Source organism: Xenopus laevis, chromosome 4S (genome assembly GCF_017654675.1).
Source record: "Xenopus laevis strain J_2021 chromosome 4S, Xenopus_laevis_v10.1, whole genome shotgun sequence".
NCBI classification, from domain to species: domain Eukaryota; kingdom Metazoa; phylum Chordata; class Amphibia; order Anura; family Pipidae; genus Xenopus; species Xenopus laevis.
In genome coordinates, this window is record NC_054378.1 from 11,682,419 (window position 1) to 11,704,841 (window position 22,423).

The following is a 22,423-nucleotide window of genomic DNA, read 5'->3' on the forward strand; positions in this document are numbered from 1 at the left end:
AAGACTACAGGCTACAGGTCTGGCAAGGGATGCTTGGATTTGTACTATAGGCTACAGCCAGGTCTGACAAGGGATTCTGGGATTTGTACTATAGGCTACAGGTCTGACAAGGGATGCTGGGATTTGTACTATAGGCTGCAGGTCTGACAAGGGATGCTGGGAGTTGCTCTATAGGCTGCAGGTCTGAAAAGGGATGCTGGGAGTTGTTCTATAGGCTACAGGTCTGACAAGGGATGCTGGGATTTGTACTACAGGCTGCAGATCTGAAAAGGGATGCTGGGAGTTGTTCTATAGGCTACAGTTCTGACAAGGGATGCTGGGATTTGTACTACAGGCTACAGGTCTGACAAGGGATGCTGGGATTTGTACTATAGGCTACAGGTCTGACAAGGGATGCTGGGATTTGTAGTTCATTAAGAGCTAGAAGACTACAGGCTGCAGGTGTGACAAGGGATGCTGGGACATTCCGGACATGAGTAACAGTGACTGGGATTTGCAGCTCCAAAACTTTTTCCTTTAAAGCTTTTTAAGAAGTCAGTTTTATATACAAAGTGAGATGCAACGAGAAATATGGAAATTAATAGTATTGGAGGAGAAACACCAAGTGGCCAACTGTCAACTGTCACTCCAAACACTGGGTGACCCCTGTTATATGGGAACATGGGAGATTTCAGTCTTTTCCCCTTAATCATTTCTTAACTTTCCCTTAAAGCTTTTTTAAGAAGTAAATGTTATATACAAAGTGAGATACAGAGAGAAATATGAAGATTAAGAGCATTAGAGGAGAAACCTGAACAGCAAGTGGCCGTCACTCCAGATGTTGCCATAGTGACTCCTGTTATATATTAACATAGGAGATTTCTGAATTGTTATTATTTCTTAATTTGCATTTCTGACTTTTTATTATTTCTTAACTTACACTTATTTTAAATATAAAGCAATTGGAATCCCAAACGTTATTTTATTCTTTCTGTATTTAGCCTGACAGGTGTGTAGTCTCCCTGCATCCCTGTTCCTTCCCCCAACCCCAACTCTCCTATAATCTATAAAAATGACAAAACCAAGGCTAATATCCCAGGCGCCATCTAATGACTCAATTTAGTAGTGATTTTCTTCATTTATATCATTATAATTAATTTATTCCCATAAATTGTCCCCCCAGTGTGTGCTGTGCATCCACTTACCTCTGATCCCAGAAATGAAAGTGAGAAATCCGTTATTTAACTGTCAGTTAGTCGTTCGGCCAAATGCCAGGATGTACTTCTGTGTATTTATCCTGAGTTGTCTGTAGTCTGCCTGTTTCCCCATTCCTCCCATAATGATATTTTCTATTAGAATATACACAAAAGCCAGGGTAATATCCCAGGCACTAGCCAGTGTCACACTCAAATAGACATTTCCTTCATTTCTGCCATTATTTCCCTTAATGCCCCCGTGTATCAATGCTCCACTCACCTCTGATCCCAGAAAATAAAAAAGTGAGTTTACAGCCAATCACGTTATATGTTTATATCCTGATAGTAATTGGCTGCAAGTTCAGCACATGTTTACATGCTGCTTAGATAAGTGGGACCCCAGTAAGGAGATGTGGGGGTTCAGCCCTATGGAAACCTCCCATGAGCCTCTATGGATAGAAGATAATTACCTGCCCTGGGATGTTGCACCAGTTGCTGAGGGAGTCCCATTCTACCATCTTTAATGCTGGCATCAATATTCTCTCCCAGTGTGCGTTTGACAGTGACGGACCCACAGTAGCCATTATGCTGCTCTGTCATATATCTCCCTTTCTGATTGAAGGTCTCAAGCGATGTCCCACCTCTACCAAAGGTTCCCATCCTTCTTGTACTTCTGTCCTACCGAGAGGTAAAGTCATCACACCATTGGAGAGCACGTCTGAGTCACTGGGAAATTGGGGTTACAGTAAAAAAGGAACATTTATATAAATGATCATCTTTGATTCCTATCATACAGACCAACTGCAGGAAGCTTATTCTTTCTATCGGTCCCAAGTTCACCACAAATAACCCGTTTTTATTAAGAAGAAAATGTGGTGGTCATTGGCTTATTTGAACCTTGAATCTAAAATGCTATCTTTTTTATACCTGGTTGCTAGGCTCAGTCCCCCTGGAAGCCTGAAAGCAGCTGTATTATAAAGCTTGATGTGACGGCTTATTCTTATATTATAATGTTTTACAGATTCGATTACTCTGTGTGAAAAACTGGTCATTTTGATGGGTGCCCTGAGCTTTAAAATGGCCATAACATGGAAATATAAAAATACATAGATCTTTCTATGTACAGGCAGCTTGAAGGGGTTGTTGACCTTTGAGTTAACAATAAGGGGCAGATTTATCAAGGGTCGAAGTAAAAATTAGAATTTCAAGCTATTTTTGACTATTTCAAATTTGATTAGTGATGGGTGAAATTCTCTCATTTCGCTTCGAGAATTTCCGGCAAAACCCAGCTAAAGTCCATCACTAAATTTGACTATTCAAATATCGAAATTTATCATGTACTGTCTCTTTAAAACTTTGACCATTCGCCATCTAAATCCTGGCAAATTGCTGTTTTAGCCTATGGGGGACCTCCTTGAACCTGCTTGGAGTCATTTGGTGGATTCAAACGATTCAAATACAGCCTATTTACCCGCAGAAAAAAAACTCTTTTTAAACAAATTTTGAAAAATTTCTTTGAATTTCAAGTTATGGGAGTTAAAAAAAAACTCCCATTACTTCGAAATTCGACCCTTGATAAATCTGCCCCTTAATGTTTACATGAATATCTAGTAGACTTAAGGTATGAAGAGCCAAATTATAGAAACATCCGTTATCTGGAAAACCCCAGGTCCCGAGCATTCTGGATAAAGGATCCTATACTGTACTTCCCAGTCTGCTTTATAAAGCCAGTCCCCCAACTCTTTACAATCCAAAGAGCATCATGCCCCCATCTAGGATCCTATTAGCCAAGTATCCCCTGCACCCACTGGGCATGTCCAGTATTGTAGACTTTCCAAAAGTGGGATCTGGAGATACTTGGCTAATTCGATGCAACATGGCAGCATGGTGATCTTTGATAATATACCTCAGGTGGGTGCAATTTTTATGGAAGTTGTGCACCCACTTGGGTCACATGTTTAGCACTTTAAATAACTTGGAAACACCTAATATATTGGTGGATTTCAGTCCTATAAGGGATTTAATTACCTATCCAGGGATGTTGGCATCTCCCTCATATTGACCTTTTCTGCTTCCTTGTCTTTTCCCTTGGCCTGAATAGTCTCTCTCAGGTTGTAGTTACCACAGCCCCACAGAAGATGTTTTACCGCTGTGTAATTGATCTCACTTTTTTCTTGGAGGTCTCCAGCCATGAGATTGTGCACCAGTGCCCAAGATTCCTGTCTTCTTCATACCTTCACCTTCCAAAAGAAAACATAGTACTTTAGATACTAATGTATAACTCCAGCCTTGCGTGTTTCTTACTACACAGACAAACTTTTAATTTGTACTTGCAACAAACTTTTATCCCATTTATATGTAGAAGCTGCCATAGCGTTTGTCAGACAACATCTTTAGCAAAGAGCTGGTCCTCACAGATTCAGGTGATCCACTGGAGGTTATAATTTGATGGGGAAAAAAATAACTAATAAATATTTAAAAGCTTTTCACAGCCTTTACGTCCTTTTAAATTAGACAACAGAAGCAGAAACACCATTGCCGTTTTGGAGAGAATACTTGCTTATTAACTTACAGCTGATGTGCAATTTGAAGGGAATGGGTCAAAGAAGAGAGAAGGTGAGAGGGAATGGGTCAAGGAAGAGAGAGAGAGGGAATGGGTCAAGGAAGAGAGAGGGAATGGTTCAAGGAAGACAGATGGAATGGGTCAAGGAAGAGAAGGAGAATGAGAGGGAATGGGTCAAGGAAGAGAGAGAGAGGGAATGGTCTATTGTAAGTAAAGATGAACTGCAGCTCACCGTTTATATGCTTGATTGGTTATCCTGCGGGGTATCCTGTGTTGATGCCCCAATCGAGTCAATCAGTGAAAATCCAAATGCAGGACAAATCCACAGCAGTATTCTTAGACTGCAAAATCTTTTATTGGGAATGTAACCAGACACAAAAAGTGTCTGGTTACATTCCCAATAAAAGATTTTGCAGTCTAAGAATACTGCTGTGGATTTGTCCTGCATTTGGATTTTCACTGAGAGAGGGAATGGGTCAAGGAAGAGAGAGAGGGAATGGGTCAAGGAAGAGAGAGGGAATGGTTCAAGGAAGACAGATGGAATGGGTCAAGGAAGAGAAGGAGAATGAGAGGGAATGGGTCAAGAAAGAGAGAGAGAGAATGAGAGGGAATGGGTCAAGGAAGAAAGAGAATGAGAGGGAATGGATCAAGGAAGAGAGAGAGAGAATGAGAGGGAATGGGTCAAGGAAGAGAGAGAGAGAGAATGAGAGGGAATGGGTCAAGGAAGAGAGAGAGAGAGAATGAGAGGGAATGGGTCAAGGAAGAGAGAGAGAATGAGAGGGAATGGGTCAAGGAAGAGAGAGGGAATGGGTCAAGGAAGAGAGAGTGAGTGAGATTTTAAAAAATCATTAGTTTCTTACAGTTAATGTATCTCACACATTATCATCATTGAGAGTGTAATAATTTTGGGAACCCACTTTGCCACCTTCTGTGGGGCTCACCTGTTGGCACGGGCAAACCTGAGCCTCACAGCATGGAGACTGGCCGTGTATCCCATTTAAGGCAACTCCATTGGCGGCCAGCAAGTGGTGCTCCTCCAGCAGTCTCATGGGATCGGTGGAATTCAAGAAATAAAGGTCAAATTTACCTGACACTTCTCCAGTAAGAGTCTGCCAGTGGCATAGGTAAATATCCCTGCGCCCCACAGCAAAGATATTTTTCACTCGTACTGTATATACTCAGGTCCGGACTGAGAATTTAAATAGTCCCTGGCATTTCAGGTATACAAAGGCCCAATCAGCCCACACTTAGGCCCAAACAGCCCACTAAATACTGACTGTCAATGGCACCTTATAGCAGCCCCTCTGGCATTTGTCAGAACCCACAGGTTGCCAGTCCGGGCCTGTAATATACTGGAACTACTCCCACTGGACTCGGTATACTTTCTGGGCCGCCCAGCGGTTGCATTTTTTGCTTCCTCTATAACCGAGGTCCTCTTTAAAACATGTCACTCTGTCTTCCAAACTCCAAAAATGAATATAACTCTGGGTCCACTCCCAGTGTATCTTAATCATCTCTGCTGCCCTTACTTAAAAGTTTCCAGCAAAGCAAAATATTTTTAAGAACCTGCCATTTTTAAACCCTATAACCAGTGGTATAATCCAAGGAAAATGGTTGAATCAAAACAGCTCCAGACAGTAATTTTCAACTGCAATTTGTTTATTAAGCAGTGTAGGCACACTACATGTTTCGGGCAGAGCCCTTTATCAACGATAAAGTAGTAACTGACTTTGTCCTGCCATCCGTTCCCTCTTCCCTAATGTTCTCTGTCTCTCCCTGCAGCCTCTCTTGTCCAGCATTTCTCTCTCGCCAATCAGCCTCTCTTGTCCAGCATTTCTCTCTCGCCAATCAGCCTCTCTTGTCCAGCCGTTCTGTTCCATTTCCTCCCACCAGTATTTCTCTCTCCCCGCAGCCGTTATCTCCCCACAGCCGTTCCCACTGCCCAGAGCCGGATTAAGACTAAATGGGTCCTAGGCAAGGTAGTGCTTCTCCTCGAACCACCTAAAGGTACAGTTGTAAAAGAAGCACTGCTATGTTAGCGCATACCTCCCAACATTTTGGAAATAGAAAGAAGGATAAAGAAAAGTTGTAGCGCATCGGAAAAAAATTGTGACCACACCCCCTAATTACCATGTTCAGTTCATTACAGTTTTGCACAGTCCCACTCCCAGAGACCCTTTACAAATTACTTTGCCCCCAAATAATTTTTTGGGGGGTTTTGTCATTTTTTTGAGGGTTTTTTTGTAGTTTTTTTTGTGTTTTTTCTCAGTTCTGTCTGCCCCCTTCCTCACTCCCTGCAACAGTTCAACAGTCCCACACCCAGTCATGCACTGACCCACAGACCCTTTTGATTACTAGACATTTCTTTTAGCTGTACCTAAAGTATTCTGAGAATGATGAAGCTCCAGTAGTTCCACCATCAGGTCGCTGGCCTCAGATAATCATACCTCCCAACTGTCCCGTTTTTAGAGGGACAGTCCCTCTTTTGACAGCTCAACCCGCAGTCTCTCATTTGTACTGGAAAGTCCAGTTTTTCTCTGCACTGAACAGCTAGGAAAAGAAACAAAGTTTCTAACTTAATTGGCTTTTGGCGGAGAGCCCAGAACAGCCACAACTGCAGATAAGATACTTTTGTAAAAACTTTGAGATAAGTAATTGTAACAATATAAGATAACAGGTCCCTTGGGAGAAGTCAGACTCACAGCTTAAAGGGCAATTCACCTTCATTAGCAAAACTGTAATAACTGAAAAATACACAGAAATATGTTCAAACTTTCATAACCTGCCAAATTTTGTAAAATGAACATGGTAATTAGGGGGTGTGGCCACAAAAATAGGCATGGTCAAAAAAATTAACCACACAACTTCTTTGTCCCTCCTTTTATTTCCAAAATGTTGGGCGGTATGAGATAAGGACGCAAATTGATGTCACATAAGTCAAGTACAGTGCCGTAACTACCGGGAGAGCAGGGGGTGCGATTGAGCCAGGGCCCGCTCCCCTCTAGTTATGTTGCTGGTCAAGTAGCAGAGACAGGAGGGGGTGAGAGAGAAATAGAGAGAGAAGGGAGGGTGAGGTGGGAGCAGCTAGACGAGTTCAAATTCCTTTGGCTTGAGGGGAAGTCGCTGCTAAGTTTCCACAGGAGCCTGGAGAAGCAGTGACGCTGCGACACTAACACAGAGCAACAAGTGCAATAAGAGAGCGTGTGTCAGAGAGCAGTGCACTACCTTCCTGTCACATAGACTCATGGATAACTTCCAGGCACAGCCGCACTGACACACATTTCTAATTACTCTGCTTTATCACTGCCTCGTGGCTATTGTTTATCGGGACTCCTGCTCCAAGCGTCTGATTGGACAGAGATCACGGGACTAGCAGCCAAATGATCATTGGCTACCCACAACCAATAAGGAAATGACTGCTTCAGGAGAGAGCTGCATATGTTCTGGCACCTCCATGAATGTCTCCTCCAGGGCCGTCACTGCACGGAGAACCCAGCAGTCCGGATAATTAACAACTCCCCCAGCCATTATCTCCCTGCAGCTTTTCCCTCCCTGCAGTCTCCCTTGTCTAGCCGCTCCCTCACTGTCACCACAGCCTGTTCAGACGCTCTGCCGACTGCCTCTCCCCAGCCAGCGCGACCTTAATCCTCCTGGCTGCTCTGTGTGCTACTTCTGGTGCTGTGTGGAGGAACAGCGCTGAGTCAAGGGCGCACACAGTGGCGACTCACAATACATTATATAAGATTCCCTCGTTTGTCCTGCTCTCACCTGGTAACTCTACCTGTGGCCCCAGCCCTCCATACAATCTCCGCCCACAAACTTTCCCCGTTGCCAGGTAACCCAGATCACGTGCCCCTGCGGGACTTGGGGCACCGCCGGGGAATGCTTTCTGCTTGAAGCCGGGACCCGCTCACGTGACGTCTCACCATGGCGGATACAAGCAATCAGCTCATGTTGGGCGCCGGCCTGACAGTTTTGTCGCACCCGATGATGTATGTGAAGGTGCTGGTGCAGGTCAGTGCCCTTTCTCGGCTCGGCCTGTGGCACACGGTTAATAGGCCCACTGTCCTTGTCACCAGAGCGTCTGTCTGTGCTATGGGAGCTGCTTAGGGTCATACAGCTCCTGTCAGGGCAGGGGGCGTGCAGATCCCTTATTTGTCAAAAATGGCAACTTGTCATCTGTGCTTGTCTGATGTGGTGTCACAAGCAGCCTGTGGTGGTGAAGAAGGCAGTGTCTAGCAAGGTGGTTTATTATTATTATTATTATGGGTCTGTGAGCTGGGGAGGGTTATGAGTCTTCATATAAATGTGCTGCTATTTAGCTGAGAAAGGGGAAGTGCGAATAGACAGCACATTAGTAGGGAGGATTTCTTAATTGGCTAAAAACCATTACAGGAGCTGTTTACCTTTAAATGCATTCTCATTCTCAGTATGATATAGAGAGGGCTATTCTGAGACAATTTGCAATTTTATTATATTATTTATGGTTTTTGATTTATTTAGCTTTTTTTTTTACCCAGTTTGCCATTGAATCCACCTGGTTGCTAGGGTCCAAATTCCCCTAACAACCATGTACTGATTTCAATGAGAGGCCGGAATATGAATAGGATCGACCTGACTAGAAAGACGAGTAATAAAAAGAATCAATAACAATCAGGGGTGTCAGTAGATACTACTGGGCCTCACAGAAAATAATTTTTAGGCCCCCAAAATGTTGAGGTTGACCTTTTTTTTTTTTACCAATATTTATTGAAACTGTATAGGAATTAGGAAAACCAATTTGGAGCAGGCACTCAATGAAGGCAAAACTTCCACCAGGCAAATAGTTCAAAGTGAAAAGAGTTTATTGTGTCCACAGCCTTACATGCCATAAACACTTAATCATAGGCTAATGATTAAGTGTTTATGACACAAAACGTGTAAGGCTGTGGACACAATAAACTGTTTTCACTTTGAACTATTTGCCTGGTGGAAGTTTGCCTTCATTGAGTGCCTACTCCAAATTGGTTTTTGGTTTGTCCGCTCCTTGTGCTGAGGGCTCAGGGCAGTGCACTTGGGCCACTTCCCCTTCGTGGTGAGTAATCACTTTACTTTTGGAGACCCTAATATCAGATGTATCATTGTATATAAATTAGGGCCTCATGGGGCCCCTATACCTCCTGGGCCCCCTGCAGGGTCTGCTTCCTCTAGTTACGCCCCTGATAACAATACTTTACAGTAGTGATGTGGGGGTTGGGTTTTTCTCGACCCTAACCCGCCCTCCCTTAGCCCGCGCCCACCCTCATCCGAATTCCACGTTCCTTTTATAAACCCGTGCCGCAAATGATGTCACAAAAGGAGCGGGGCGAGCAGGCACGCGGCTATAAAGCCAGAAGTCGGAAGCCGGCATTTGACTGGAGGGGAGAGTTGGAGAAAAGCTCAACCCTGCACCCACTCGCAAAGAGGAGTGCGGGGTCGTCCTGAACCCGCCCGACCCCCAGGTAAACCAGCGGGTATCGGGACAGCCCGCACATCACTATTGTACAGGTATGGGACCTGCTATATAGAATGCTTGGGGCCTGAGATTTTCTGGATAACAGGTCTTTCCCTAATTTGGATAATTTCAACATAAAATAGACCCAATAGGCTGATTTTGCTTCCAATAAGGATTAATTATATCTTAGTTTGGAGCTACTGTTTTATTATTACATAGAAAAAGGAAATAGTTTTTAAAATTTGGATTATTTGGATAAAATGGAGTCAATGGGAAACAGTCATCCCGTAATTCGGAACTTTATTGATAACCGGTTTCCTGATAACGGATCTCATACCTGTACCTAATAACTCCCTTTTATGGGTCCATGTCCTCCCAAACAATCATTAACACTTGGGGAGATTTGAGCAGACTACAGTTGTATAGTATTTTATACTATAAGTCTGGAGATATCCAGCTTTTGTTGAGTTGTGATGCCCAGCATTCCACTGACCGCAGTTGTGCAGGTGCAGGGAGTTGCAGCACGCTGGGGCCACAAGCTAGGCACAAGTCATACTGAGAAGGGAACATGGCAAAGTTCCTTATTCTGTTTATATGCCACAACAGATTGCTCTCGCATTTATTCTGCCTAAAAGTTAACATAAAGGTGAACAACCCTTTAAAGTTTCTAATGCTAAAGGACTACTGCTGCACAAATATGGCAGCCCACTCATAAAGGAACATGGGGGGTAAGAAAGGTAATGTAAAAGCATCGCACAAATACTTTTATTGCAAAATTATAAATAGCATTGAAAAACAATGTTATGACAAATACAATTTTTTTTCTGGTGTCAGTATCTCTTTAAGATAGGGAGACCCAAATTACGAAAAGATCCATTATCCGGAAAACCCCAGGTCCCGAGCATTCTGGATAACAGGTCCCATACCTGTACTTTTTCCAAAATGTTGCTCTACTGTCTTCTACATAATACACCGGCACTTGGAACACTGCCTCAAAGCTAGGGGGACCGGGTAGGGAGCTGAAGCCGGTCTTTGCTTGACTCCGGCGCTGTGATTGGCTATCCTCCTCCTAGGCTGTTCCATATATCAACAGGCCCCAATGATAAACATTTTGGTGAACACTGGAAGTTGCTGTGACATTTCCCTAATCCACCCAAATAATAAAAAAACAAAAAAGAAAGAAAATGTCCATGATCTTGAAATGTCACCAAAATCACCAAATTTAGGAATGGTTTGCGGCTTCGTACTTTGGAGTACAAAGACATGCATACCCAATTTAGATTCGTGGGAATGTGTACTTTCCGAAAATATATGGTTTTCTGGGGTGAACGTACTTTTTTTTTTTCCCCCTTCAAAACGATGTAAATGTGTTGATTTTGCAGTATCTGAAATGACAGACCATATGGGGGTCTTCCTTTTGGGGCCCCTATATGCCACGTGCTTGGGTACACCTATACATATTGGGCATCAAACTGTTCAGAGGACCCTAAGCTTTCATATTTGGGGTGATTTCTCTTGATAGCTAAAAGTATGTGGGTAATATGATGCTGCAGGGTAGAAATTTTGAAGTGATTTTTGGAAATGTCCCCAAAATCACCAAATTTAGGAATGGTTTGTGGCTTGGTACTTTGGAGTAGAAAGACATGCATACCCAATTTGGATTTAGGGGAATGTGTACTTTCCGAAAATATATGGTTTGCTGGGGTGAAAGTACTTTTTTCTACCTTTGCCGCCCCCCAAAACTATGTAAATGTGTTGATTTTGCAGTATCTGGAATGACAGACCAAATAGGGGTCTTATTTTTTGGGCCCCTATACGCCACGTGCTTGGGTTCACCTATATATATATTGGGCATCAAACTGTTCAGAGGACCCTAAGCTCATATTTCGGGTGATTTTTCTTGATACCTAAAAGTATGTGGGTAATACGATGCTGCAGGCTAGAAATTTTTAGGTGATTTTTGGAAATGTCACCAAAATCACCAAATTTAGGAATGGTTTGCTGTTTTGTACTTTGTAGTAAACAGACATGCATGCCCAATTTAGATTCGTGGGAATGTGTACTTTCCGAAAATATATGGTTTTCTGGGGTGAACTTACTTTTTTCTACTTTTGCCCCCCCAAATCTATGTAAATGTGTTGATTTTGCAGCACCTGAAATGACAGACCATATGGGGGTCTTCATTTTGGGGCGCTTTTACCCAGGCTTTCATATTTGGGGTGTTTTACATTGATACCTAATGATGTGTGGGAGATATGATGCTGTAGAGTGTGAGCTTTGAGGTCATTTGTTTCTATAAAACATTATAACTTTAGGAGACAATTGCAACTTGGTAGTTTGGAGTACAAAGAAATATTTACCCATTTTTGATTCACCAGAATCTGTTCTTTCTAATAATGGGTAGTTTTCTAGGGTAAACCTACTGTTAGCGGAATGTTTGGCCTTGAAATCAGAAGTATGCCGTTTGGGGAGCGTTGCTTTTTGAAATTTGGTTGTGTACTGCTTGTAGGTTTTGAGCTATACAGTGAGAAATCTCCATAAAACTATATATATCTGGTATTGCCGCGTTCAGGAGACATAGACCTTTCCAAATCGGCTGTGTTCTCATACATAAAGTAAATGATGTTTCTGATCTATGTGATTGTTCTTTGTAAAACATGATTTTTCTCATTTTATTGGACACTTAGAAGCCTATATTTTTTATAGAAGTAAAATTACACCAAAATTCTTGCATATTTTGAAATTTCAGGTTGTCCTGAAAAAAACAATATATTGTTTTCCTGGGTAAACTAAGAGACCCCCCCCCCCAGGAAAGGCCCTTAAAGTGAAAGAGTGCAAAATATCTAAAAACTGCTTGGCAGTAGATGTTCGCATCTAGGACAAAACGGCTGGCAGGGAAAGGGTTAAAGGGGTTGTGTACCCTTCAGCACTTTTTTTCAGTTCAGTTGTTTTCAGATAGTTCTCCAGGAAATAGATTTTTTTCTGACGCTTTCTATTTGACCGTTTTCTACTGTTGAAGTTTAAAGGGATTGTTCACCTTTAAATTAACGTTTAGTACGATGTAGAGAGGGACAATTTGCAATTGGTTTTCATTTTTTATTAATTGTGATTTCTGAATTATTTAACTTATTATTCAGCAGCTCTTCAGTTTGGTAACTATGGTCCAAATTACCCTAGCAACCATGCATTGACTTGAATAAGAGACTGGAATATGAATAGGAGAGGCCTGAATAGAGAGATGAGCAATAAAAAGTAACAATAACAATAAATGTGTAGCCTTACAGAGTATTTGATTCTTATAAGGGGTCAGCGACGCTGTCAGGGAGCCGGGAGCTCCCTCCAGGGAGGTAGTCAGGATCGAGGAGGAAGCCCTCTTGAGGGAGCAGGGTCGCGGTGTCCAAAGGGTTAATCCAAAGAGTAGTCAGAATCCAGGCAAAAGTTCACGGGCAGGCAGATAATAGCAAAGTCCAAAGTCCAGGCAAGGGTCAAGATAATAATCAGGAACAAGATTTAGCAATAGCAGCTCACAGGGAACCCAGGAAATACTTAGGGAAAGTTTCCTATACTTGGGCGCCATTCCGGCGTCTTGGTAGCGTTTTTATCTTTGAATTTGGCGCCATTGTGACGTCATTGGCGTCCTTGCGCCGATGTCGGCGCGCTGACGTCATCGCGCCGGCGCCGCTACCCACGTGGCGGCCATGGGCGCCGCCATATTGGGAGCGACGCTGGCAGGGGAGGACGCGCCGCCCGGAGCTCCTGGAACTGCTCCGGGCGGCGATCGTGACAGACGCCCAGTCAGCAGAAAAAGGCAAATAACTATAAACTATAAAAATAATAATGAAAACCAATTGAAAAACTTCAGTTACCTTAAAGGTGAACCCCCCCCCCCTTTAAGTCTTTGTGTGACTCTGAATTTATCCTGTGCTGGCCTCAAAATTCTCCCAAGGGCATATGAACACATGACTAGAACATAGAATTTAACTGGTACAGGTATGGGATTTGTTATTCAGAAACCCGTTATCCAGAAAGCTCCGAATTACGGAAAGGCCGTCTCCCATAGACTCCATTTTATCCAAAAAAATTATTTCCTTTTTCTCTGTAATAATAAAACAGTAGCTTGTACCTGATCCCAACTAAGATATAATGAATCCTTATTGGAAGCAAAACCAGCCTGTTGGGTTTATTTAATGTTTACATGATTTTCTAGTAGACTTAAGGTATGAAGATCCAAATTACGGAAAGATTTGTTATCTGGAAAGCCCCAGGTCCCGAGCATTCTGGATACCCGGTCCCGTACCTGTATTACCCCCCTGTAGAATGACCTCCTTATATATAAGCCTGCTAATTGGGCCACACTCGTGTACTTCTTTGTTTTCTGTGCATTTCTTTAAATGTTTGATTGCCTAATGTGGAATGGGTTTTAAGTACAATTAACCAATATTATTTATCCCAATAGATGTGAATCTTTTAATTGGAGGCCCAACATACAGCGATTGTGCCGGCGGTTATTACTACAGTGAAAGCAGCTTGTCAGCTACAAGGAACAGGTTCATACACTGGTGAGTGTTACATTTTCGTATGTAGGACATTCTTAATGGGGTTAGAACTGGTTACTTGTCCATATTTCTTACTTAAATGGGAAATGCTTCTCACAGCGATGTTTAAGTTTGATTTCCGTGCACAGTCACCCCTTGCCTCACTCCCCCATCAAACTCATAGTTGCTACCAAAGTGCATTGCCCCCAGCCCACCAGGGGATTGCATTGCCCCCAGCCCAGGCTGATTTACAAACCTTGCTCCCCTGAAAGTAAACAGTTGTTGTGTTGGTATAGAGCAGTGATCCCCAACCAGTGGCTCCCTAGTAACATGTTGCTCTCCAACCCCTTGAATGTTACTCCCAGTGGTCTCAAAGTAGGTGCTTATTTTTAAATTCCAGGCTTGGAGGCAAGTTTTAATTGCATAAAAACCAGATGTCCTGTCAAACAGAGCCTCCTGTAGGCTGCCAGTCCATATAGAAGCTACCAAATAGCCAATACAGCCCATAACTGAAACCCCAAGTTTAAATGTGAATTTGAATGTGGCTCACGGATAAAAAAAAAAGGTTGGGGATCTTTGGTATAGACTGAAGGTAACACTGGATTGAGGCAGTGTAGAATTCATTATAATGTCATTTGTTTTCTGTTTTGTACAAAAAAAATGAAATAAACTATTTTGTATGATGTTTCTATGTGTGTCGATTTGTGGGATGTTTCATTATCAGATCCCAACCCCCCGCCACATGTCCTACTGAATATATAGATCTATACACTGTGTTTGGATTTGCTGTTTGATTCTTTTTCCTGCTTAGATCTGAAATACCTGAAATGTGCTCCCCGGCTCATTCTTTGAGAGGTGGACTAGTCTGGCCAATGGACTGTACAAGAGCAGGGAGCTGATCAGTGGCTACTTCAGTCAAGGGTCCATTTCAAACCTGCCCAGATACATATGGCTGAGTTTCAATCAGATATGAATGGGGTTGGCATATCACCAGCCTAACCAGTAATATAGCAGCCGAGACTGGGACCAGTGTTACACATTTAACCAGCTATGTATTTGCTCATAAATTTATAATTCCCTGACGTACCACCCCTGTCCTCTCCCTCCCCAATCCCTGCCGCCAGCTCCGCTTCTTTCCCTTCTTCCTATAATCCCGCTCCCATATCGACCATATTTTCTCCCGAACCACCCCCTCATTGTCCCTCCCCTTTCTGTACAGCCAGATTTTTTTTTTTTTCCCAAAATGGTGACAACCCTAGATATTGGTCAGGCAGGACCTTCTGAGGGCCCATGTATGATAATGTCCCTGGTACAGCACAAGCCCAGTATAATGCCTCTTCTGAGCTGACTGGACTGTGCTGGCACCCAGCCTAAATCAGTGCAATGGACTGTGAAAACCTGTTGGTGGCGCCTACTCCCGCGAGCAGCGTCTCCTATTTCCCCTACTCATGTATGTCAGTGGGCATGGGTATTCTACTACTTCATTCTAAAGCATGGGGGCAACACCATCCAGCAGGGAGGCAGCAAGATCAACATGGGATTCCTTAAAAGCCTGGGCCCAACAGAACTGAGAAGCTTGATACAGTTGTACCCTGCAATTACATAACTTAAGCCTTGCTCTGTCTACCCCCCTCACCCTGTCTGTTAAAGGGCAAGTAAACCCAGGAATATCAGGGCAGGGGGGCTGCTGTACTGCCTCTTATGCCCAACAGCCGTTTCATTGGTAAAGTTACATCCCCCCAATTCAGCAGAACAAAACTTCCTGGTGACTCTGGATGGACCCTCCTCTTCCCATTTTCCCAAAGGGAGTGGTATGTGCAGTGAACCTCGGGGGAGCAGGGTACTATGGGAAAATATTCACTACGGATCAAAATGTAGAGAGATATTATGTACGTCTTTGGCCCAGGGCTCCTTGAATTTCCAGTGGCCTCTAATATCCCGCCTGTTATCAGTAGACCAATCACGGGATGGACTGATGCCCAATGAAACATCACACAGACCTGCCCTTCCTCTGCCCAAATAATACCAAAGGCAACTTTATCATGGGACAAATGTCTTCTAATGACAGTGGCATGTTTATGGGTCAGCTCTTTCTAGACCCAATGAGTCCATTTCTCCTTGGCCCAAAGGATACTAATGGCAGTGACATGTATATCCAAGTCCCTGCTAGGCCCAAAATAACATATTAATAAACACCTTCTGAACCCAGTCTCATTATGTACTAATCCCAGTGATATGTTTATATAAACTATATATCATTTGTATGTGATTGATTGACCAAACCTCTGGTATCAGTGCAGATCAGTAGGACTAGGTCCCCTCCTTATATTTCTTCATCCTTAGCATCTCCTTTCACCCATTTCTCCCACCCCTGCCTCTTGATTCCACCTTCACTTTTCAGTGACCCTTTTCCCTTGCACTAGAGGTCTCCCTCCTCTGTAATGTTCCCTGGCAATACTATAGAACTATAACAAATGCAAGAACACCAATGAAATGTGTATTAACATATTTATTTATAAAGTGATTGTTTTATTTATGCATTTTAGATTAATTCATACTAATTTAGGTTGGGAAGGACTCGCATCCATTAGGTTCAAGTTTTAGTGTAAAAGGGATCTTCCTATTTAGAAGTTGATCCAGAGGAAGGCGAAAAACCCCATCTGATGCCGGAGCCAATTTGCCTCAGAGGGGGAAAAAATTCCTTCCTGACTCCCAAAGGGCAATCGGACAAGTCCCTGGATCAACTTATACTAAGAGTTTATGTCAGTATCAGTACTAAGAGTTTATGTGAGGGTTTAGAGGAGGAGATGTGACTGGTTGTTGAGTGGATTGAAAGGATAGGAAGACAATTTGAATAGGAAGAACCACTGAGGAATTGGTGTTGGGAGATTGCAGAGAAGCCTTTGTGTAGTGGCGGTTTTAAAGAAAAAATATCATATGGGGTATAATTGGCTAAAGATTATATGTAGATTTGAGGGACCCCTGGGGTGCTTTGGGGGCTAAGGGCAGATACACTCAGATTCTGGGAGATTTATTGGCCCGGCGATAAAACACCTCTTCTTCGGGGCAACTAATCTCCCCAAACTGCCTCCCGCCGGCTAAAATCTAAATCGCCAGCGGGGTGGTACTCGGAGCACTTAGTTTTCCGAAGTCGCCCAAAGTTTCCTCGTGAGGCAACTTTGGCCGACTTCGGAGAACAAAGTGCTCCGGAGGCATCCCATTGGCAATTTAGATTCTAGCCGGCAAGAGGCAGTTTGGGAGATTAGTCGTCCCGAAGAAGAGGAAATTTGTCGCTGGGCCACTAATCTCCCCAAATCTTAGTGTGTGTCTCTGCCCTAAAAGTAAACTATCTGGGGTGGTGTATTGGAAGATAAGCAAGTGATATAAAGAAAAGGACAATGCTGGGGTAGAGTTAGGATATTTAAAGAGGAGATGTCAATTGTAGGTCAATGGGAGAAAGGATGAATCTGTCAAAGAGAGGCCTAGCAGGGCTGTGGGTGTTATTAAAGGCAATGTAAAATAGGCACTGATGAAAATGTATGGAGGGCTTTAAAGCTGTAATGATAATTGATTGAAGAGGAGTCAATGATGGGGTAATGTGGCAGGGGGAAGCATCACTGGGGACATAGTGGACAGGAGGAGCTGGTGGTGGAGCCAAAGGTGCATGAAAATAGAAGTCATGGATGGAACTATGGCAGTTGGAAAGTGAGGTGGAGATGTGGCCCTTGAATGTGAAACTTCTGGTGGAGTGATGTAAACTGAAGACACCACTGGTGGAGATGTGGTAGTCTGAAAGAGATATAAATATGGAGCTACAGAAGGAGATAAAGTCCCTGTTGGTGTAGTTGCAGAAATCTTGAAGCCCCCACTGGTTGAACTGCGGTAGCCTGAAAGAAGATGTTGCTGGTGGCGCTGTAGAAGGTCCTGGTTCTGTTTGAGAAACAAAATAAAAATCAGTCAGTAATTTATCATCATAAATTCTCATTCAGAGGCATGACATTTCAGCCTTATTCCCTGGGGAGTCACCACATTACTTTCCTTTCTTTTCACGGGCACAGACTTAGATTCACTCGTGTGCAGCAAAAGCAAATCAAAATATTGTACTGTGAAAGTCTGCAAGGATATGCATCTGACAGTGGAAAGCTCCAGTGAATATATATACAGGTATGGGATCTGTTATCCAGAATGCTCGGGACCTGGGGGTTTCTGGATAAGGGTTCTTTATGTAACTTGGATCTTCATGTCTTAAGTCTACTAAAAAATCATGTAAACATTAAATAACCCCAATAGGCTGGTTTTGCTTCCAATAAGGATTAATTATATCTTAGTTGGAAAGAAGTACAAGCTACTGTTTAATTATTATACAGAAAAAGGAAATCATTTTAAAAATGTTGGATTATTTGATTATAATAGAGGTCTATGGGAGATGGCCTTTCCGTAATTCGGAGCTTTCTGGATAATGGGTTTCCGGATGGAGGATTTTGCCCAGGTAATGCACACTTGAGCATCTTCTATCCAAAATCCAAAAACAGTAAGGATTTGGTTCCTACCAATATATACACACACCGGCAGCAGGGGACCAAACTGGCATATGCCTACCAGTGGAGAAAATGTTGGGCTAAGACTCTGTCGGAAAATTGTACCTTTCTCTGTAGATGTTTCTTTTTCCTCGGCTGTGATTAAGGAAACTCCTTGTGGGCTGTTGATGTAATTGGCCACAAGATCACTAACAGGAGAAGCCCTCCAGGGCCATTTGCAGAGCTGCTTCTTCTTCTGCCGATGTCTGTGTACAAGCACGCCACAGCTGTTTCAGGCTCCAGAGAGCTACTCCCTTCAGTCCTGTATAGATTAAGAATTACAGTAAGGAAATAACCGACGTGTTTTTGTCGTATTATCTAAAAATAATATGAGTATCGTTTAATATGAATACGGCCTCAGAAAAATTCCTATCCAGGGAATGGTTCCTATTGGGATCAAAGGAGAAGGAAAGGCTAAAATTAAGTAAGCTTTATCAGAAAGGTCTATATAAATACACCAGTAAACCACTCAAAGTAATGCTGCTCTGAAGAAACACAGCATTTCTTTCCTTTTATTGTGTACACATGGACTTCTGTATCAGACTTCCTGTTTTCAGCATAAACCTCCAGGGCAGGGCTTGAGCATGCTCAGTTTGCTCCCCTCCCTCCTCCCCTCCCTGTTGTAATCTGAGCCTCAGAGCTGTAAGTGAGCAGGGAGAGGCAGGGAAGTGATGTCACACCAAGCTTATATGGCAGCTGCTATCCTAAACAAACAGACAGTGTCTAGAGCTGTTTACCTCAGGTATGGTAAAGCCATTCTGCCAGAATAAATATAGCCGTTCTAGCTTGCACTATTGAGGCTAATCTATTGACAATAAACCGTCTTGGAGCTTTCCTTCTCCTTTAAAGCTAATGGCGTCCAAACTATAACCATAAACATTTTTGTGGTACTGTATGTGTATGAACATATGTTTGCAAGTCAACTTGTAATAGTTGAAATTTCAATAAAGACTATTTAAAAAAATATATATAATTAAAATATTAAGCTAAAGTACCCCTTAAAATATGTTCATTAATTCCCACGCCGCCATTATGACAAAACCAACTCTTGCAAGCTGTTGAGTTACACTGTGTGATGGTGCAGTCGTAATCAAATATAATGGATTCCCTCACCTTTCTTGGCCGGCCGGTTCGCAGAGCCTGAGATGTTCTTTTAATCTCGCCCTGATGATCTTCTTAGGCGGCAGTTGGGTGACAAATGGGTGCTGCAGGAGTTCTTCAGCACTCCCTCTCTCCGAAGGATCCTTTCTTCAGACACGACTCCAAGAAGGACACAAAATTTTGTGGACCTGAAAAAAAAAGAGATTTTAGCCTTAGCTAGCAAAAAGATCATTATTTCCATATTCCAGAATCTTTTACCCCAGTAACCATTAGCTACACTCTAGAATATAGATATATGTTGCAGCATATCTAATCTATCCATCTATATTTTTATCAATCATCTATCTATCTATCCCTCGTATCTCTTTATCTATCTATCTTATTGCTATCATCTTATTGAAGTCATCTATCCATCTATTTTCTATCATTATCTATCGTATCTATCTATCTATATTATCTATCAATCAATCTATTGCTATCTTCCTCTATTCATCTAATCTAATCTATCAGATCATAATAATTGATCATTTAGCTATCTAATCTAGATCATGTTTCTATCATCTGTCTATCCTCTATCTATTTATCTATCATCTATCTTTGATTTGAGACCCATAGTATTTGCAGAATTACACATTATACAAATCTTCTCCAAAAGTGATCCCCAACCCAAATGTCTGCAAGCGCAGGTACAATGTACAGTGACACGAGCTGGCGACCGACTCACCAGTTTTGTTTGATTGAAGCCTCGGTGGTTGGGCTTCTCTAATCAGGTGCTCCACCGGGTATTCATCTGCGTATGCTAAAAGTGAAAAACATATATATCAGGCCCATCCAACATGTCTAGAAGTTATTTATTTAATCTACAGAAAAAGTAATTTTTTGCTGGGAAATGTGCAAATCACCCCCAATTCCTCCATTCTGATATAGAACCTCTGCGGCTCAATGTATAAAATAAAGTAGCCACAATTGTTGGGATTAACTTACGTGTTTTCCCTCGGCCATGTTCGATGCGCGGTTATGCCAGCGACCAGATGTCACACTGCAAAAGACACACCAAAGAGCATTAGAAGGAGAGAATTGGGTTAGTGGGCTGTTTAATAAAGTCTAAGTAAAAAGGCTACACGTATACAACTCTCTTTTAGAAACATATACATATATTATCATGGGTGCAAAAGTACACGCCATTCTCCTTAGCTCAATTATGGCCAGAACAGAACAGAATACAACTTCTAAAATAGCCCCAATGCACCCCCTAATAAATGAACACATATAAAAGTGTAAAAATGCTTTATTATATATAACGTGTATACAGTAATACATCTCCATTACAAACAATAGCAGTTACAGAACACCAGCGTCACATTGCAAATGAGCAAATATATTAAAGCAGACACATTGTGCAAACAGTTAAGAAACCCAACGTTTCCGAAAAACTCCTTTCTCTCCATGAGAAAATGACTGCTCCCATCAGGACTGATAAGTAAATGCCTCGGTGTTGTTACAAGTATTATAAGTACAACATACTTTGGTGTCGTACGCCAGGCGGCTGGCCCTTCTGCCTTATGGCCTCGGGTGCCATCCAATGTGCAGTCCCGTCCTGCTTCGTGGCACAATCCAGTCTGGCGGGTCCAGGTCCCAGCTGTTTCCAAAGTCGACTGAAATGACAAATACAAACGGTTAATGGAAAATAACTTGTTTAACCACAATAAGATAGAAACCTGAATTATGAAAGCCCCTGACTCCATATTCACGTTAGCTCCCCACCATCCACTACTCTTATAACTGTAAGTTTTACTCCACTGGTCTTCACTTTGGCCGTCTCTGTGAGCATGAATGTTCAGGCTCTTGATGTTCTATGAACGGCCCGGTTCTTGTGGATGTGGTGCAGCCCCTGGGGAGATTGAGATGTAGGTTATAAGACTTAACAGACATAAGAATAAACATTACAACAAAGAGATTGTATATATATAATTTTATGCAATTAAAGAAGAGGCATTAAGGGGTAAATCTGGCCTTACCTTTAAAACCTCCTTGCAGACATAGGCCAATCCAGGTCTCCTTCAGGGGATTGGCCATTGGTCCTGCTGATGAGGGTGTGGAGAGAGCCGCCACCCACAGTACTTCGAGAACAATCTGCAATATATAGAATTATTTAAGGTCATGTATTCTATCACTTCCAGTTGAGATTGAGAGGAATGAACACGATACAGTAATCATGTTCTTACTTCCAAGTGCTCCGATGAGGCACTTCCGTGAGTGGAGCCCCTGTAGTAAGCTCCATAGTAAGAGGCGATGCTTCTTGCTGGCCTCCGAACTGCCTGGGCAGAAACTTCAGCTCCCTCATGACTGACTCTTCTCATCCTCGCGAGGTGGGAATAATAGAAATCCCTTTAGGTCACATAGCGCAACTAACAACAAATACGGATTGATATAGTAGAGGATTGGAATTATAAAGAACAGCTATCGGCTACCTGATGTTGGCGATCTTCACCGCTACCTACGCCCTCTTCGATGCGTGTCCCGCCACGTGACCCTGTAATACACGACAGAAAGGTTTGACTTAATATAACAATTAGCGAAAGAGAGCGCGTCTCAATGCAGCCCCCCAAACCAGCAAGCTTGATATGTCTGCCCTACAATCATTGTGGGGATTAGCTGTCTAGTGATCACAATCTTGTTCAGTTCCCCTACTCTAATTGGTTGCGTCCTCTTAGCCTTGCCTATGACGTCTCCGGGGCCGCCTTTCTCCAAGAAGCCACATCCCTTGGTCAGCCCGACCATCAGGAGGGCCTGCCTGAAAAAGAAAAAAGAAGATTTTATTGATAACATAATATTCCCCAGGGTACAAAACATGTCTCACTTCCGGCAGTAGCGGCGAGTGTTTTACCCTCCTTTTCTACTCACCTTATAAATCTCGGAGAGGGATCTGGATTCCGCCTGTGGCTGAAGGAGAAGAGAAAAATTCAATTACATTCTATACTTTATCTGTTGCTCTATAC

The 22,423-nt window shown here is 42.8% G+C and overlaps 1 protein-coding gene and 2 long non-coding RNA genes across 3 annotated transcripts in view; 1 reads left to right on the forward strand and 2 right to left on the reverse strand.

The window, feature by feature from the left end:
• The window catches only part of ovch2.S (ovochymase 2 (gene/pseudogene) S homeolog), a 115,145-nt gene that overhangs the window by 36,380 nt on the left and 56,342 nt on the right, over positions 1-22,423 (reverse strand).
• Positions 1,348-7,577, reverse strand: LOC121393175. Its single transcript, XR_005960796.1, has 3 exons — positions 7,507-7,577; positions 3,204-3,415; positions 1,348-1,901 (listed from the first exon to the last, which is right to left on the reverse strand). It is a non-coding gene; the product is annotated as an uncharacterized LOC121393175 (long non-coding RNA).
• Positions 6,569-16,667, forward strand: LOC121393177. Its single transcript, XR_005960798.1, has 3 exons — positions 6,569-7,752; positions 13,668-13,770; positions 14,558-16,667. It is a non-coding gene; the product is annotated as an uncharacterized LOC121393177 (long non-coding RNA).